This window comes from Bos taurus, chromosome X (assembly GCF_002263795.3).
Source record: "Bos taurus isolate L1 Dominette 01449 registration number 42190680 breed Hereford chromosome X, ARS-UCD2.0, whole genome shotgun sequence".
Classification (NCBI taxonomy): domain Eukaryota; kingdom Metazoa; phylum Chordata; class Mammalia; order Artiodactyla; family Bovidae; genus Bos; species Bos taurus.
In genome coordinates this window covers 91,696,805-91,712,338 of record NC_037357.1, presented here as the reverse complement: position 1 = coordinate 91,712,338, position 15,534 = coordinate 91,696,805, and the positions used below count along the sequence as shown (strand labels likewise).

The window sequence follows — 15,534 nt, the reverse complement described above, 5'->3', positions numbered from 1 at the left end:
AAAAGAACACTAATAAACTTATTTTTTATTAACCTAAGATTATTTAAAGAAGTACACATTTTTCTGACATTCTTTTCTTTTTGGTGCTGAATGTTCTTTCATTAAATAATGATAAGAATAGGTGATAGATTTTGGAGAGCAAACAAAGGTTGTTTTCATTTGGAAAACAAATACCTGGAAGCCCAATTTCAATCACCAAAACAGTTTTTGAAATGTTGGTAGTCAATGGGAACCGCTGGTCTAGCATTTGGAGTTTGTTGCTAACAAAGATAATCTTGAAAGTAAAGTCATGTTCTATCTGATGTAAGAGATCTTTATTTATTATGAGAATATTAGAAAAAATATATGTCTTTGAATTTGTAAAAAGAGAGGATCAATCTCTACTTAACTAATAAACAAGTTAATCACATCAGACTTCCTTGGTTCCATCTGCATAGTCAAGGTGAGGGTTGAGGGTGAACTATAAGGGTATGTATGAGATCTCAACAGAATTTGTGGTAGACAGAATAATGATTCCCCCCCAAAGATGTCCATGTACAAATTCTTGCAGCCTATGATTATGTTCAGTTGTATGGCAAAGGGTAATTGAGGTTGTAGATGGAATTAAAGATGGTAATCAACATTTTAAAATAGATATCCTGGATTATCTGAGTGGGCCCAGAGTAATCACAAGTTTCCTCTGAAGTACAAGAGGCAGGAGAAAGGGTCAGAGAAAAGATGTGAAAAAGGAAGCAGTGTCAGAGAGAATGCAGCATTACTGGCTTTGAAGGTGGCAGAAAAGGGTCACAAACCAAGGAATGTAGGCAGCCCTTAGAAGCTAGAAAAGGCGGGGGAACTTTGAAAAAACAAGGTTAATTATTCACAGGTTATGGGGAGTACACATTCTGTGGGGTCACATAATGAGAGGTTTGGTCGGGATATGTGAAACAGGAGCACACACTAGAGAGCAAGAGCAAATACTAGCAGACCTAGGGTTCTTCATTTATTTGGGTTAAGGGTGGGGTACCTAGGGTTTTGCAAGTTCACTCCTTATAGGTTAATTTAAAAAGAGAGTGGGAATTAAAGCATGGGGAGGGAAAAGCAGGATCACTCAAATGATCAGTTACCTAGGTCAGCCAGGACTTTCTAAAAGGGCAGCTTCATGGGTGGGGTGGCCTGGCTCTTTATCTAGTTGTATAGCTGGCAGTGTGTTTATTTGAGACAGATTTCTTTGAAATGTATTGTTTAGTTGTTAGGTCATGTCCCACTCTTTTGAGACCCTGTGGGCTATAGCCTGCCAGGCTCCTCTGTCCATGATATTTCCCAGGCAAGAATACTGCAGTGGGTTGCCATTTCCTTCTCCAGGGAATCTTCCCAATCCAGGAATCTTTTATGTCTTCTGCACTGGCAGGCAGATTCTTTACCACTGAGCCACTTTGAAATACATACCTCAGCAATCAAAAGCTTAATGCCAACCTAACTCTACACCTAAAGAAACTAGAAAAGGAAGAAATGAAGAACCCCAGGGTTAGTAGAAGGAAAGAAATCTTAAAAATTAGGGCAGAAATAAATGCAAAAGAAACAAAAGAGACCATAGCAAAAATCAACAAAGCCAAAAACTGGATTTTTGAAGATAAATAAAATTGACAAAACATTACCCAGACACATCAAGAAACAAAGGGAGAAAAATCAAACCAATAAAATTAGAAATGAAAATGGAGAGATCACAACAGACAACACAGAAATACAAAGGATCATAAGAAACTATTATCAGCAACTATATGCAAATAAAATGGACAACTTGGAAGAAATGGACAAATTCTTAGAAAAGTACAACTTTCCAAAACTGAACCAGGAAGACATAGAAAAATCTTAACAGACCCATCACAAACAGAGAAATTGAAACTGTAATCAGAAATCGTCCAGCAAACAAAAGCCCAGGACCAGACGGCTTCACAGCTGAATTCTACCAAAAATTTAGAGACGAGCTAACACCTATCCTACTCAAACTTTTCCAGCAAATTGCAGAGGAAGGTAAACTTCCAAATTCATTATATGAGGCCACCATCACCCTAATACCAAAACTTGACAAAGATGCCACACAAAAAAAGAAAACTACAGGCCAATATCACTGGTGAACATAGATGCAAAAATCCTTAACAAAATTCTAGGAAACAGAATCCAAAAACATATTAAAAAGGTCATACATCATGACCAAGAGGGCCTTATCCCAGGGATGCAAGGATTCTTCAATATCCAGAAATCAATCAATGTAAAACACCACATTAACTAATTGAAAAATAAAAAACATATGATTATCTCAATAGATGCAGAGAAAGTCTTTGACAGAATTCAACATCCATTTATGATAAAAATCTTCCAGAAAGCAGGAATAGAAGGAACATACCTCAACATAATAAAAGCTATATATGACAGACCCACAGCAAACATTATCCTCAATGGTGAAAAACTGAAAGCATTTCCCCTAAAGTCAGAAACAAGACAAGGGTGCCCTCTCTCACCACTACTATTCAACATAGCGTTGGAAGTTTTGGCCACAGCAATCAGAGCAGAAAAAGAAATAAAAGGAATCCAGATTGGAAAAGAAGAAGTAAAACTCTCACTGTTTGCAGATGACATGATCCTCTACATAGAAAACCCTAAAGGCTCCACCAGAAAATTACTAGAATTAATCAATGAATATAGTAAAGTTGCAGGATATAAAGTCAACACACAGAAATCCCTTGGATTCCTATACACTAACAATGAGAAAACAAAGAGAAATTAAGGAAACAATTCCATTCACCATTGCAACGAAAAGAATAAAATACTTAGGAATATATCTGCCTAAAGAAACAAAAGACCTATATATAGAAAACTATAAAACACTGGTGAAAGAAATCAAAGAGGACACAAATAGATGGAGAAATATACTGTGTTCATTGATCAGAAGAATCAATATAGTGAAAATGTATATACTACCCAAAGCAATCTATAGATTCAATGCAATCCCTATCAAGCTACCAACAGTATTTTTCAGAGAACTAGAACAAATTATTTCACAATTTGTATGGAGATACAAAAACTTCAAATAGCCAAAGCAATGTTGAGAAAGAAGAATGGAACAGTAGGAATCAACCTGCCTGACTTCAGGCTCTACTACAAAGCCACAGTCATCAAGACCGTATGGTACTGGCACAAAGACAGAAATATAGATAAATGGAACAAAATAGAAAGCTCAGAGATGAATCCACACACCTATGGACACCTTATCTTCGACAAAGTAGGCAAGAACATACAATGGAGGAAAGACAATCTCTTTAACAAGTGGCGCTGGGAACTGGTCAACCACTTGTAAAAGAATGAAACTAGAACACTTTCCAACACCATACACAGAAATAAACTCAAAATAGATTAAAGATCTAAACGTAAGACCAGAAACTATAAAACTCCTAGAGGAAAACATAGGGAAAAAAACACTCTCCGACATAAAACACAGCAGGATCCTCTATGACCCACCTCCCAGAGTAATGGAAACAAAAGCAAAAATAAACAAATGGGACCTGATTGAACTTAAAAGCTTTTGCACAATGAAGGAAACCATAAGCAAAGTGAAAAGACAGCCTTCAGAATGGGAGAAAATAATAGAAAACGAAGCAACTGACAAAGAATTAATCTCAAAACTATAGAAGCAGCTCATGCAGCTCAATTCCAGAAAAATAAATGACTCAATCAAAAAATGGGCCAAAGAACTAAACAGACATTTCTCCAAAGAAGACCTACAGATGGCTAACAAACACATGAAAAGATGTTCAACATCACTCATTATCAGAGAAATGCAAATCAAAACCACAATGAGGTACCACCTCACGCTGGTCAGAATGGCTGCTCTCAAAACCTCTACAAACAATAAATGCTGGAGAGGGTGCGGAGAAAAAGGAACTGTCTTACACTGTTGGTATGAATGCAAACTAGTACAGCCACTATGGAGAACAGTGTGGAGATTCCTTAAAAGGCTGGAAATAGAACTACCATACGACCCAGCAATTCCACTGCTAGGTATACACACCAAGGAAACCAGAACTGAAAGAGACCTGTGTACCCCAGTGTTCATCACAGCACTGTTTATAATAGCCAGGATATGGAAGCAACCTAGATGCCCATCAGCAGACAAATGGATAAGAAAGCTGTGGTACATATACACAATGGAGTATTACTCAGCCATTAAAAAGAATACATTTGAATCAGTTCTAATGAGGTGGATGAAATTGGAGCCTATTATACAGAGGGAAGTAAGTCAGAAAGAAAAACACCAATACAGTATACTAACGCATATATATGGAATTTAGAAAGATGGTCACGATAACCCTGTATGCGAGATGGCAAAAGAGACACAGATGTATAGAACAGCCTTTTGGACTCTGCGGGAGAGGGTGAGGGTGGGATGATTTGGGAGAATGGCATTGAAACATGTATATTATCATATGTGAAACGGATCGCCAGTCCAGGTTCAATGCATGATACAGGACGCTCGGGGCTGGTGCACTGGGATGACCCAGAGGGATGGGATGGGGAGGGAGGTGGGAGCGGGGGTTCAGGATGGGGAACACATGTACACCCATGGGGAAAAAAAAAAAAGCTTAATGCCAGGCACTTATTTATATTACAATCAAACAAACAAATTGTCAGGCACTTGCACTACACCGCATCTTTCTAATCAACCATGGGATCTCCTGGTAAGAAAACATGCCTTTTGAGATTGCCTTTTTTGACTCAGAACATTGTCTTTGCTATTTTTTAAGTTATTTTGTGTTTTAATAGCTTTTTCCTTTTTTATTTCTGAGTAATATTCCATGGCATCACATGGCATGATGTACCACAGCTTGTTTATCTATTTACCTGTTGAAAGACATTAGGATTGTTTCAGTGTTGGGTTTTACAAATAAAGCTGCTGTAAATATTCATGTGCAGCTTTCCAGTTCACTTGGATAAAATACTCAGAAATAAAATTGCTCAGTCATATATATGTACATTTTAAATTTTTAAGAAACTTCAAAACTGTTTTCCTAAGCAGCTGCATCATTTTCCATTCCCATCAGTAATGTATGAAACTTCTGGTTTCTCTGGATGCTCTCAGCATATCATATTACTGGTATTATTAAGTTTAACAAATGTAATAGGTGTGTGGTAGTATTACATGGTGGTTTTAATTTTCATTTCCCTGATGATTTGTGATATTAGATATTTTTTTCCCTTATGCTTATTTGCTATCCATATATCCTCTTTGGTTTAGTGCCTATTTTAGACTTTTGCCATTTTTTTGTATCCTGTTTTTTTAGAAGGATTTATAAAGAATTAGTGTTAATTTTTCCTTAATTGTATGGTAGAATTAAACAATAAAGCCATCTGGACCTTGGTTTTATATGTTAGAAATATCAATTCAGTCTCCTTCCTCGTTATAGGTCTATTAAGATTTTTCTCTTTCCATGAGTCAATGTATGTGATTTTATAGAAATCTGGCCCTTTCATTCAAATTACGAAATTTGTTGTCATATGAAATTTCATAGAATTCTCTTAAAATCTTTTTATTTCTGTAAGATTTATAGTGATGTCCCCTCTTTTATTTATTTTTATTTTAGTACTTTGAATCTTTTCTCTCTTTTGTTTTCCCTTGGTCAGTCTAGTAAAAGGATTGTCAATTTTGTTGATATTTTTTAAAAAAACAACTTTTAGTTTCACTGACTTTCTTTATTGTTTTTGTTTTCTTTATCTCCATTCTAATCTTTATTATTTCCATCTTTCTACAGGCTATAGTTTACTCTTCTTTTAAAAGTTTTTTCTAGAATAAACTCAATGAGATTCATACTAGATAACACTGACTTTATCAGTTGAATTATGATATGCATAGATATGAATCTCATTGATATTTTTTCTGCCCCTTTCTGTTCACCTTTTGGAACTTCCATTATGCATATTTTGTAATGCTTGATGGTATTCCACAGGTCTTCAAGGTTTTCTTCATTTTGTTTCATTCTTTCTTTCTGTTTCTCAGAGTGGATTTCTCTATTATGTGATCTTCTTGTTGGCTGATTCTTTTGCTCACTCAAATCTGTTATTGAGCCCCTATAGTGAATGTATGGGAGAAGCTACTGGCACCCCACTCCAGTACTCTTGCCTGGACAATCCCATGGACAGAGGAGCCTGGTGGGCTGCAGTCCATGGGGTCGCTAAGATTTGGACACGACTGACCGACTTCACTTTCACTTTTCACTTTCATGCATTGGAGAAGGAAATGACAACCCACTCCAGTATTCTTGCCAGGAAAATCCCAGGGACAGGGGAGCCTGGTGCTGCTGTCTATGGGGTTGGCACAGAGTTGGACACAACTGCAGCGACTTAGCAGCAGCAGCAGTGAATGTATTTCAGTTTTTATACTTTTCAACTCCAGAATTTCTCTTTTTTAAAAAAAAACTAATTTCTGTCTCTTTGTTTATATTCTCTATTTGGTGTGAGACACTGTTATCATACTTTAATTTTTTAGGCAGAGTTTCCTTAAATTTGAATACATCTATAATAGCTGATTTTAAAGGCTTTGTCTACTACATCCAAAATGTTGGCCTCTTTCAGGACTTTTTTTTCACTCTTTTTTTTCCTTCTCAGTGTATGTGATATACATCCCTATTTCTTTGCATTTCTGTTAATTTTGTGATGAAAACTGGATGTTGTAGATTGTAATAGCTCCTATACCAGATTCTTCCACCCCCTTCCTCACCATAGTTTGTTGTTGTTGCTGTTTTCTGTTTGTTTGTTATTCTGGTTTTATTTTCTTGTTGCTGTGTATTTTTTTACTGATTTTCCTTCCCTAACTCTGTATTCCTTGAGTTATTTGCTAGCTAGAAAATTTCTAAAAAATTTTTAAAGCCTGGTATACTGGGATTCACATCTGGGCCAGTACATTTAGTGGTGAGCAAGTAATTGGTCAGAAAGGAAGTGAAAGTGTTAGTCACTCAGTCATGCCTGACTATTTGACCCCATGGACTGTAGCCCACCAGCCTCCTCTACCCATGAAATACTGCAGGCAAGAATACTGGAGTGGGTAGCCATTCGCTTCTCCAGGAGATCTTCCCCAACCAGGGATTAAACTCAGGTCTCCTGCATTGCAGGCAAAGACTTTATTAAACGCCTTACCATTCAATATCACAGTAATCCAAGTCTATGCCCCAACCAGTAACGCTGAAGAAGCTGAAGTTGAACAGTTCTATGAAGACCTACAAGACCTTTTACAACTAACACCCAAAAAAGATGTCCTTTTCATTATAGGGGACTGGAATGCAAAAGTAGGAAGTCAAGAAACACCTGGAGTAACAGGCAAATTTGGCCTTGGAATACAGAATGAAGCAGGGCAAAGACAAATAGAGTTTTGCCAAGAAAATGCACTGGTCATAACAAACACCCTCTTCCAACAACACAAGAGAAGACTCTGTACATGGACATCACCAGATGGTCAACACCGAAATCAGATTGATTATATTCTTTGCAGCCAAAGATGGAGAAGCTCTATACAGTCAGCAAAAACAAGACCAGGAGCTGACTGTGGCTCAGACCATGGACTCCTTATTGCCGAATTCAGACTTAAATTGAAGAAAGTAGGGAAAACCACTAGACCATTCAGGTATGACCTAAATCAAATCCCTTATGATTATACAGTGGAAGTGAGAAATAGATTTAAGGGCCTAGGTCTGATAGAGTGCCTGATGAGCTATGGAATGATTTCGTGACATTGTACAGGAGACAGGGATCAAGACCATCCTCATGGAAAAGAAATGCAAAAAAGCAAAATGGCTGTCTGGGGAGGCCTTACAAATACCTGTGAAAAGAAGAGAAGTGAAAAGCAAAGGAGAAAAGGAAAGATATAAACATCTGAATGCAGAGTTTCAAAGAATAGCAAGAAGAGATAAGAAAGCCTTCTTCAGCAATCAATGCGAAGAAATAGAGGAAAACAACAGAATGGCAAAGACTAGAGATCTCTTCAAGAAAATCAGAGATACCAAAGGAACATTTCATGCAAAGATGGGCTCGAGAAAGGACGGAAATGGTATGGACCTAACAGAAGCAGAAGATATTAAGAAGAGATGGCAAGAATACACAGAAGAACTGTACAAAAAAGATCTTCACGACCAAGATAATCATGATGGTGTGATCATTGACCTAGAGCCATACATCCTGGAATGTGAAGTCAAGTGGGCCTTAGAAAGCATCACTACGAACAAAGCTAGTGAAGGTGATAGAATTCCAGTTGAGCTATTCCACATCCTGAAAGATGATGCTTTGAAAGTGCTGCACTCAATATGCCAGCAAATTTGGAAAACTCAGCAGTGGCCACAGGACTGGAAAAGGTCAGTTTTCATTCCAATCCCAAAGAAAGGCAATGCCAAAGAATGCCCAAACTACCACACAATTGCACTCATCTCACACGCTAGTAAAGTAATGCTCAAAATTCTCCAAGCCAGGCTTCAGCAATATGTGAACCGTGAACTTCCTGATGTTCAAGCTGGTTTTAGAAAAGGCAGAGGAACCAGAGATCAAATTGCCAACATCCGCTGGATCATGGAAAAAGCAAGAGAGTTCCAGAAAAACATCTATTTCTGCTTTATTGACTATGCCAAAGCCTTTGACTGTATGGATCACAATAAACTGTGGAAAATTCTGAAAGAGATGGGAATACCAGACCACCTGACCTGCCTCTTGAGAAATCTGTATGCAGGCAGGAAGCAACAGTTAGAACTGGACATGAAACAACAGACTGGTTCCAAATAGGAAAAGGAGTACATCAAGGCTGTATATTGTCACCCTGTTTATTTAACTTATATGCAGAGTACATAATGAGAAACGCTGGACTGGAAGAAACACAAGCTGGAATCAAGATTGCCAGGAGAAATATCAATAACCTCAGATATGCAGATGACACCACCCTTATAGCAGAAACTGAAGAGGAAGTAAAAAGCCTCTTGATGAAGGTGAAAGTGGAGAGTGAAAAAGTTGGCTTAAAGCTCAACATTCAGAAAACGAAGATCATGGCATCCAGTCCCATCACTTCATGGGAAATAGATGGGGAAACAGTGGAAACACTGTCAGACTTTATTTTTCTGGGTTCCAAAATCACTGCAGATGGTGACTGCAGCCATGAAATTAAAAGATCCTTACTCCTTGGAAGGAAAGTTATGACCAACCTAGATAGCATATTCAAAAGCAGAGACATTACTTTGTCAACAAAGGCCTGTCTAGTCAAGGCTATGGTTTTTCTAGTGGTCATGTATGGATGTGAGAGTTGGACTGTGAAGAAGGCTGAGCACCGAAGAACTGATGCTTTTGAACTGTGGTGTTGGAGAAGACTCTTGCGAGTCCCTTGGACTGCAAGGAGATCCAACCAGTCCATTCTGAAGGAGATCAGCCCTGGGACTTCTTTGGAAGGAATGATGCTAAAGCTGAAACTCCAGTACTTTGGCCACCTCATGCGAAGAGTTGACTCATTGGAAAAGACTCTGATGCTAGGAGGGATTGGGAGTAAGAAGAGAAGGGGACGACAGAGGATGAAATGGCTGGATGGCATCACTGACTTGATGGACATGAATCTGAGTGAACTCTGGGAGTTGGTGATAGACAGGGAGGCCTGGCGTGCTGCGATTCATGGGGTCGCAATGAGTCGGACACGACTGAGCAACTGATCTAATCTCATCTGTCTGGTTTTTGTTGCCAAGGAAATTTCTGTGAGAAGGCATGCCTTCAGGCTTCAGTTTGCAAGGCATATTTGCAGTTTACTTCCTGGTTGCCCATGAACTCAAGTTCAGTCACAATTAAAGTGACTTGTCCCTTTTCCTGTTTCAGGTCTTTCCTGTCCTGGCATATGTTTACACTCCTGGGGATATGACAGAGGTTTTTTTAAAGTATCTTACGGTCATCTAGTTGCCCTGAAAAGTGAAAGTCACTCAGTAGTGTCCAACTCTTTGGAACCCCATGGACTATACAGTCCATGGAATTCTCTAAGCCAGAATTGTGGAGTGGGTAGCTAGGGGATCTTCCCAACCCAGGGATTGAACCCAGATCTCTTGCATTGCAGGCAGATTCTTTACCAGCTAAACCACAAGGGAAGCCCAAAATTACTAGAGTGGGTAGCCTTTCCCTTCTCTAGGGGATCTTCTCAACACAGGAATCAAACCAGAGTCTCCTGCATTGCAGGCAGATTCTTTAGCAACTGAGCTATCTAACATTCTTTTTAAGTTGTAGATCAGGCTCTTATTTGCCCCAACTGAAATCATAGTCTTAAGCATCTGAGTTGTTGCCAAGCACTTTCCTATTGTTTTAGCAATGTCCTGGAGGTAGCTCCCTACCTTCCCCACTCACCCCAGACCTATGCCTGGCAGGGCTGAACTGAACTCTGAGTGAAATCAAACATCTACCTCACTCTCAATAGAGATTTCCCTAGGTTGTTGGACAAAATATTGATTTTGCTCTAGGGATGGTGCTTTTGTTGTTATTGTTGTTCAGTCACTAAATCTTGTCTGACTCTTTGTGACCCCATGGACTGCAGCATGCCAGCTTCCTCTGTACTCCACTATCTCCCAGAGTTTGTTCAAACTCATGTCCACTGAATCAGTGATGCTATCTAACCATCTCATCCTCTGTTGCCCCCTTCTCCTTTTGCCTTCAGTCTTTCCCAGCATCAAGGTCTTTCCCAGTGGGTCAGCTCTTCGCATCAGGTGGCCAAAGTATTGGAGCTTCAGCATCAGTCCTTCCAATGAATATTCAGGGTTGATTTCCTCTAGGACTGACTGGTTTGATCCCCTTGCAGTCCAATGGACTCTCGAGTCTTCTCGAGCACCACAGGTGCTTAGAAGAGAGCTCGAAAGAGTTCTTTCTCCATTGTTGCAGTGCTGGGTTTTGGCTACTGCGACACTGAGCTGAGGAGAAAGCAGGAATGTGAACTGCCACAGTTTAAAATGTCACAGACCTCAGTAGTTTGTCCTGGGTAAATGAGTTTTATTTTGTTCTTTGTCTTTGGATAATTCTCAGAGTTCTGAAATGGTTGGTTTTTGTTGTTTTGCCCATATTTTCATTGTCTTAAAAGTAAGTTCAGCTAGGTCCTTACTCTGCAGTTTTAGAAGGCTTTCTCCTCCCTCTTCTTCTATTTTCTGAAAAAGTTTGTGTTGAATTATCATTTCTTCTTTAAATGTCTCGAAAAATTTTCAGGTGAAACCATGTGGGCCCAGAAGACTTATTTTTTGGAGGTTTATAACTGCAAATTCAAATTCTTGAATAGTAGTTATGCTGCTGCTGCTGCTAAATCACTTCAGTCGTGTCCGAGTCTGTGCAACCCCAAAGACGGCAGCCCACCAGGCTCCCCCGTCCCTGGGATTTTCCAGGCAAGAACGCTGGAGTGGGTTGCCATTGCCTTCTCCAATGCATGAAAGTGAAAAGTGAAAGTGAAGTCGCTCAGTCGTGCCCGACGCTTAGCAACCCCATGGACTGCAGCCTACCAGGCTCCTCCGTCCATGGGATTTTTCAGGCAAGAGGACTGGAGTGGGGTGCCATTGCCTTCTCTGGAATAGTAGTTATAGGATTATGCAAATTCTTGAATAGTAGTTATAGGATTATGCAGTAGTGATAAATTTCCTATTGGGTGAGTTTTGATAGTTTGTGGTTTTTGAGAACTTGATCCATTTCATCAATGTTGCTGAATATTTTTGTTTAGAGTTGTTCATTATTATCTTTGTAATGTCTTGGATATCTGTAGTGATATCACTCCTTTCATTCCTGATATTTGTAATTTGTGTCTTCTTTTTTTTTTCTTTGTTAGTCTTGATAGAGGTTTATTAATTTTGTTAATCTTTTCAAAGATCCAGCTTTGCTTTTATTGATTTTCTCTGTTGTTTTCCAATTTTAAATTTCATTGATTTCTGCTCTTATCTTTATTATTTCCTTCCCTATACATGCCTTGTTTTTATTTCATTCTATTTCTGGTTTCTTAAAATGGAGGCTTAGATTTTTGATGTGAGACCTTTCTTTTTATAATACAAGAATTTCATGCTAAAAAATACAAGTATTTGATGCTATAAATTTTCCTTATAAGCACTACTTTGTTGCATCTACTAAGATTTTTTAAAATTAAGCTTTATTTTGGTGGGATAGTTTTAGATTTATGGAAAAATTATTAAGATAGTACAGAAAGTTTCCATACACCTCACACCCAGTTTCCCCAATTATTAGCATCTTATACATTAGTATGGTACATTTGTCACAAATAATGAATCAGTCTTAATATATGATTGTCAACTGAAGCCCATATTTTACTTTCATTTCCTTAGTTTTTACTTTATATCCTTTTTCTGTCCCAGGATCTCATCTAGGACACCACATTATATTTAGCAGTCATGTATCCTAGGCTCCTTTTGGCTTAACAGTTTCTCAGACTTTCCTTGTTTTTAATGACCTGACAATTTTGAGGAGTACTAGTCAGTTATTTTGAAGAATTTTGTTTTTGAACACTTCTTTACTTACCATTGTTGGGGGGAAGAAATTTTTCTCTTTCCTTCTAGGTTCTGACTGGTCTAAGAATTAAATTAACATGAAACAATAGGAGAAAATCAAACAAAATTTTAATAACATGTATACTTTTATTAGGAGAGAGACCTAATTATAGGAGAGACCCAGGAAAACTAAATAACTCACCAAAATGACTGAAGCCCTCACCTTAAATACCATCTTTAGCTAACGACAAAAGAAGATGTTGGGGGAACTTCAAAGGGGAGTAAGGCATTTCCTATGAAGATGGAAAAACAAATATTTGCTGGGCCATGCAGAGAAAGTGAGACACAGAATGGACTCTGATCTTTAGCCCTGCCTAGATTTACCCTCGGAGAAGGCAATGGCAACCCACTCCAGTACTCTTGCCTGGAAAATCCCATGGACAGAGGGGCCTGGTAGGCTGCAGTCCATGGGGTTGCTAGGAGTTGGACACGACTGAGTGACTTCACTTTATTTTTTCAGTTTCATGCATTGGAGAAGGAAATGGCAACCCACTCCAGTGTTCTTGCCTGGAGAATCCCAGGGATGGGGGGCCTGGTGGCTGCCATCTCTGGAGTCGCACAGAGTCGGAGATGACTTAAGCGACTTAGCAGTAGCAGTAGCAGATTTACCCCATGTGGCACAGTGGTAAAGAATCTGCCTGCAAATGCAGGAGATGCAAGAGACACAGGTTCAAGCCCTGAGTCAGAAAGATCCCCTGGAGTAGGAAAGAGCTACAGTCCATGGGTTTCCCTGGTGGCCCAGATGGTAAAGAATCTGCCTGTAATGCAGGAAAATAGGATTTGATCCCTGGATCAGGAAGATCCCGTCCAGAAGGAAATGGCTACCCACTCTAGTATTCTGTTTTTTTGAAAGGTATGAAGTGGATTTATTTTGTTGTTGTTGTTGTTGTTTGTTTTAATTTATTTATTTTAATTGGAGGCTAATTACTTTACAATATTGTAGTGGTTTTGCCACACATTGACATGACTCAGCCATGGGTGTACATGTGTTCCCCATCATGAGCCTCCCTCCCCATCCCATCCCTCTGCACCAACCCCGAGCACCCTGTCTCATGCATCAAACCTGGACTGGCGATCTGTTTCACATATGATAATATACATGTTTCAATGTTATTCTCTCAAATCATCTCACCCTCACTTTCTCCCACAGAGTCCAAAAGACTGTTCTATACATCTGTGTCTCTCTTGCTGTCTTGCATATAGGGTTATTGTTACCATCTTTCTACATTCCATATATATGCGTTAGTATACTGTATTGGTGTTTTTCTTTCTGGCTTACTTCACTCTGTATAATAGGCTCCAGTTTCATCCACACTCAGTATTCTTGCCTGGAGAATTCCATGGACAGAGGAGCTTGGCAGGCTGCAGTCCATGGAGTGGCAAAGAGTTGGACACGGCTGAGAAACACTTTCACAAAGACACCAGAAGACTCTCCAAGCTCATCTTGTATATTTCCTGCTCCTAGAAGCCATTGTTTCCACAAGGAACCATAAATCATTTTATTGGAGAACAGATTAGAAACGAAGATCTGGGTGTTTGGTGTACTCCTTGCTTCTGGGATGTCATTGCTTCTAGATTCTTTTAGCTGACAGATAAAGAATATGCATATTAACTCATATATATCCATGTCTATGAATATTTCTGTATGTAACTATCTGTATCTATATTAAATACACATTGATATTATCTCCAACTCTAATCCATTACCATATGGATTATATAGCTTTCTCTTGTTTATCTATAACCTCCCAGTCCAACAGTGAGAGGCTCTCACCATCCCCTTTCCCTTTATTTAATTGTTCAATTTCAGTATAATGTATAGTGGTTTCAGATTTGTTAATTTGTAACCCAGTTGGAAATACCTTTATCAACTAGAATGCAGTGCTTATGTATAGTTTCTTTTGCCTTTAATATTAACGGTGCCACTCATTTCCAAAGTTATGTAGGTCAGCACTTGTTCCTCTACTCCTTTATGTGAGATTCTATTATACATTTGTAGGGGATCCAACCAGTCCATCCTAAAAGAAATCAGTCCTGAATATTCATTAGAAGGACTCATGTTGAAGCTGAAACTCCAATACTTTGGCCAACTGATGTGAAGAACTGACCCATTGGAAAAGACCCTGATGCTGGGAAAGATTGAAGGTGGGAGGAGAAAGGGACAACAGAGGATGAGATGGTTGGATGGCATCACCGACTCAATGGACATGAGTTTAAGTAAACTCTGGGAGTTGGTGATGGACAGGGAGGCCTGGCATGCTGCTGTCTATGGGGTCGCAAAGATTCACACACAACTGAGCGACTGAACTGAACTGAACTTAATATGATTAGGTTCTTTTGTTATATTCTGGGATTCCATCCTGGGATTCCCGACCTCCTAAATGATTTTTTAAAATTTTCATACATTTCATTCTAATATTTTGTTGGCTTTCTCTGCTGTAAAGTTCTATCAGTCAGTTCAGTTGCTCAGTCACGTCCAGCTCTTTGCAACCCCATGGAATGCAGCACAGCAGGCTTCCCTGTCCATCACCAACTCCCAGAGCTTGCTCAAACTCATGTCCATTGAATAGGTGATACCATCCAACCATCTCATCCTCTGTTGTCCCCTTCTCCTCCCACCTTCAATCTTTCCCAGCATCAGGGTCTTTTCCAAAGAGTCAGTTCTTTGCATCAGGTGGCCAAAGCATTGAAGCTTCAATTTCAGCATCAGTCCTTCCAATGTATATTCAGGACTGATTTCCTTTGTGACTGACTGGTTTGATCTCCTTGCTGTAATGTTCTATATTTTTTGACAAATGCATCCTATACTGGGATCTTATTACCTCCTAAGTGATTTAAAAATTTTCCACACACTAAGTTTTAGTCTTTATTCTCTAGAGCCTCTATGTTTTGATATGCTGTATTTTGGGGGCTTTTTCAGTTCCAAATTTTTTCTTCTCTTGAGACTTCCTCTTTCTTCCATGTTTATTTG

General features: G+C 39.0%; 1 protein-coding gene across 4 annotated transcripts in view; it reads left to right on the top strand.

Annotated features, from left to right (window-relative positions):
• The window catches only part of WNK3 (WNK lysine deficient protein kinase 3), a 190,972-nt gene that overhangs the window by 147,036 nt on the left and 28,402 nt on the right, over positions 1–15,534 (top strand). The gene's annotated exons all lie outside the window — the stretch shown is intronic.